At 36.5% G+C, this 4371-nt stretch overlaps 1 protein-coding gene across 1 annotated transcript in view; it reads left to right on the top strand.

Moving 5' to 3' along the window:
- URI1 (URI1, prefoldin-like chaperone) overlaps nt 1-4371 on the top strand; it is a 71791-nt gene that overhangs the window by 42632 nt on the left and 24788 nt on the right. The window lies entirely within an intron of this gene.

Here is a 4371-nt window from a genome sequence, read left to right as displayed (position 1 = left end):
ATCAGACTGTCCTTTGTTCTTTTAATATTATACCTTGGAGATTGTTGTCGATCATTAATTAACTTACTCTTTACTTCATTCCCGTAAGTTTCATTGTGTGTCGGATGTCTAACTTTTAGGGTTACCAAGTAAGATTCAGAACTAGTTCTTTAATAAATGATCGCCACATCGCTGAGAGTATGGCTCTGCAACCCAAAGCGTATCTCTGCAAAGATGACACAGCCGTTGCTTTATTGCTGCCTAGTAGAATCGCTGCAGAGCAGCCACCATTTTCCTTGCCCGCGATTCTGTGGGTGCTCGTACGTCAGGCTGGCTCCCCTGTGCCGTCCTTCTGCCAGTCTTGTCCAGGCTCCCTCACTGGGTGGTAGCCACTTGGTGGCTGAGTCAGCTTGGGTTGTCCCAGATGGCCTCGCTTCCAAGTCTGGTGGCTGGTGCTGGCTGTTAGGCGAACTTCTCTTTTCGCGTAATCTCTGGTCCAGGGCAGCGAGGATGGAAGCTGGAGCCCACGTGATGTTGGTTAAAGGAGCTCCTAAAGCCAGCCCAGAGTCAGAGGGGGGCAGTCAGCCCCCACCTGTGGATAGGCAGCGTGACAGAGAATTTATGGCCATTTTTAATGCATTACCAAATGACTTCTACTGAATATGTCCCACAGAAAAAAGAAGTCTCGTTGCTTCGTGTTGACTTGTGAGAACTAAATGAAATAGTGTGTGCAGTGCCTGGCACGTACAAATCATCTGGGTGTTAGGCATTATTCGTAATTGTAGATTGTATGTATGCAAGCTATAGAAGTTTGTTTTCTGGCTTCCTCTAAGTCATCTTAAAAGGATTTTTAGTAAAGAGATCTATGAAATTATATGAAGTATACTTAAATGAAAACATAGATAAAGGTATTTTGTTAAAATGTTTAATTTTGGAAAGACTAGCTTTAAATGTAGGTAAAAAAATTCTGAAACGCTTTGGCATGTGAGTTTTGAGAGAGGGATTCTAAAGCATTGACATTTGTTAGTTTTCAAAGGAAACTGGACAGAAAATATTGTTTTGAGGAAAAGAGTAACAGGTTTCTATTATAATTTTTGCTTTGTTTTGTTTTGTGTAGGCAGGGTCTGACTGTGTTGCTCAGGCTGGTCTTGAACTCCTTCCTGGCTGGCCTTAGGCGATCCTCCCACCCTGGCCTCCCAAAGTGCTGCGATTACAGACGTGAGCCACTGTGCTCGGCCTTCTGTTATAGTTTATAGTCAAAGTATATAGTAGGAAATAACCAAGAAAGCATACCTGAACGGTAAAAATCCCAGGTGAAGGTTTGATTTTCATTTTTTTTAAAAATTCTTTCTATTAAGTCAGGATGGAGATATATATTTTATATATCTGTCTGATGTTTTTGAGAGATTCTTTGCCCACGAGAGCACTGAACATAACAATCTTGTGGTTTACAGTATATTTTTCATGAATACCTGAAACAGTGTTTTCTCAAGTTACCTTCATTTGCCTATATAAAATTTTATTTTATTATGCATAATCTGTGAAATATTGATATCCATACCTTTAAAATTTGTGAAAAATATCTGTGATGATGACTTTATTCTTCAGTGTCAAGTAAACTTGGAAACCGTATTTTTCAGAGTCCCCGTTTTACTGACCACAGTTTTCAGCCACTGTTTTGTGTAGGGCTTTCTATATTCTGTTGGGGCTTTTTCTTTATGGGTTTTTCCCCCTCCCCTTGAGTGAAACGCACAGCAACTTTCTTCCTGGAGATTTTACATTCTTTTTTGTTGGGGTTTCTGCAGTTATTGGTCAAAGTCTTGTTATGAGCAAGGGGGAGGAATCATATGTACAAATCCCTTTCTCTGTCATTCTTTAAGTTTCTGCATAAGTTCTTTTTTCTCCTCTTTGCTTCAGTGTTTGGTGTTTTAGTACATGGGCTGGGGGTTAAGTAAGGTTTGGAATTTTTGTGCGTGATGTTTCAAAGCAAATTAAGAGATGCCAAACAAAGAAACAAAAAAGATTCAAGTTGAATGTTATATTTTAAGAATGTTTTTTTTCTAAAAAAATTTGAATTAGGTTTTTAAATTTTTATTATGAATATAAAATTAATATATGCTTAGTTATAGAAAGGTTGAAATAAGAAAAAAGTAAAGATAAATTTACTCACCATGCTATAGAGAAGCTAATTCTTTCTTCCCTCTCTGTTTGTGAACATTTTCTTTTAGTTTCGGCTTAATTATGTATGTGTATTTATGTCACTAAGGTCAAAGTGTAAATGCTTTTTTCTTTTCTGTTTCTTTTAAAGAGTTAATGATTTTTGACTTGTAATTAGAATCTGTTACTTATAGGACTCCCCAAGCTTTTGTATCATGTTTGTGGAAGCAACCAAACTAGTTTAATACTTAATACATCTCTGAAATAAAAGGAGAACTGTGTGTTATAGGGAAGTTCCCCCCCCAAAGAGTTTAAACTATTACTAAAAAATCCCTAATTATAAATCATCATTTAGAATATAGTCTTTGATGATGACGATGTGTTTTCAGTGTCCATATAGTTTGGTTCACAATTTCCCATGAGCAGCTCAAGTCCCGTGAATATCGGACTGAGGCTGAGGATTCGCTGCATTTGGCACTTCCCATGATTTTTCATCTTTGTCTCACTGTGTTAGGTATGAAAACTACACTTCTTTGCACTTTGGGTTTTTAAATTTTCTGTTCCTTTTTTATAAGAGCGACCTGCAGCTTTCAAGCACAAAGAGCACCGTATAAGGATGAAGGTGTGAATGTCACAAGTGCGGTGCTTGGCTGGGCGTGGATCACTCAGTGGTGATCCTGAGAGCTTGTTCCTGTTTGGAGAAATCTAAGTCCAGGGGGGCTGGGATCAGTGTATGACTTAGGGAAACGGAGGCTGTAAAAAAATTGAGGCATGCCTATAATTTAGTTTTTACTAATTCATATTGAACTCACGACCGAATCAGTGTGGGTTTTCCAATTTTTCTTTTTATTTAAAAATCTAAAAAATTTTAAATTGACAAATGTACATATTCATAGGGTACGTAGTAACGTTTTGATACATAAGTGATCAGATCAGGGTAATTAGTATATCCATCATTTTAAACATTTACCTTTTTTTTTGTGTTGGGAACATTCAGCATCCTCCTAGCTATTTGAAGCTATATAGTATCGCTAACTGTGGTCATCCTACAGTGGTCTAGAACACTAGATCTTGTTCCTCCCGCCTAGCTGTAATTTTGTGTCCTTTAACAAATCTCTCCCTCTTTCCCTCCCTCCTACCCTTCCCAGCCTCTTTTTTATTTATTTTTAAGTCAATTGAGTTAAAGACAATTTTGAGGATTTTAAATATTTGGTGGGTTCAAAACCAGGATTGCTATTTTTCGCTGTTATAAAACCTTTTGACAGAAACTTTAACCTAGAGGGATCTATGAGTGGGCCTCTGTTGAAATATATGTAAAATATTGGTCTTTTTTCTTAGGAAGGAGTCTAGAGGTTTTCCAGTTTCTCATAGGGATCAGTGACCTGAAAGGGTTTTAAATCACTACTGTAATTAAGAAAACACACAAAAAGTTTGCTTTTCTCTGAAATATACTTTAGAAATAAAGTATAGAAAATCTAAATCAAAGTAGCAAAACCTGTGAATTATGTATGGTGAGATTTGAGTAGAAACTGGCACAGACATTCAAAGCTTAAGTCAGTTATAAATTCAAGTCTTTTCTAAAAGTTTCCTTCCTTTGATTTGTAGGAATTTGCATCAGTTGTAGAAAATCTGGAAAATAAAAAGAACATAAAAATTATCTGTAAACTCATCACCCAAAATTAACTGATGTAGACACTTTGGGATATTTCTTTCAAGCTTAAGCTTTGTTTTTATGTAACTTTTAAGCTTTTTTACTTTGAGTTCACATCTCATTTTATTCCTAGAGCAAAAGGTTAGTAATGAATGAAGAAAAAGGCACCTATGATATTAATAACTGACAAGCCTTAAGCACTATGTGTGGTGGTCGTGGAGAGACCCCAGAACAGAGTCTGCTGTCTGGCTTTGCTGTATGTCCACTGCACTCTGTTTCATGTTGAAAAGTTCAACTGAAGAGATGTAGTAGAATGTGAACTGCATCTGTCTCTTTGGATAATTTTGTTTTACTGACTTTTAAAAAATTACAAGTTTTTATATTTAGGTAATCTGTTTCTAATAATAAAAAATTTTCTGATGGACCCGTAAAGAACATGGATTACTTCGTTAGCGTCTTCTAATGACATAGATTCCTTGCTATAATAGAGTTGTAAAAAAGGAGTGTGCCACCATACTGCCTGAATTTTTGGTAGGTTTCAGTTATCTTTTTTTTTTTTTTTTTTTGAGACAGAGTCTCACTCT

This window comes from Propithecus coquereli, unplaced genomic scaffold, assembly GCF_000956105.1.
Source record: "Propithecus coquereli isolate 6110/MARCELLA unplaced genomic scaffold, Pcoq_1.0 Scaffold254, whole genome shotgun sequence".
Taxonomy (NCBI): domain Eukaryota; kingdom Metazoa; phylum Chordata; class Mammalia; order Primates; family Indriidae; genus Propithecus; species Propithecus coquereli.
Note: the sequence above shows the minus strand (reverse complement) of the source record. Positions and strands in the feature narration are given on the sequence as shown.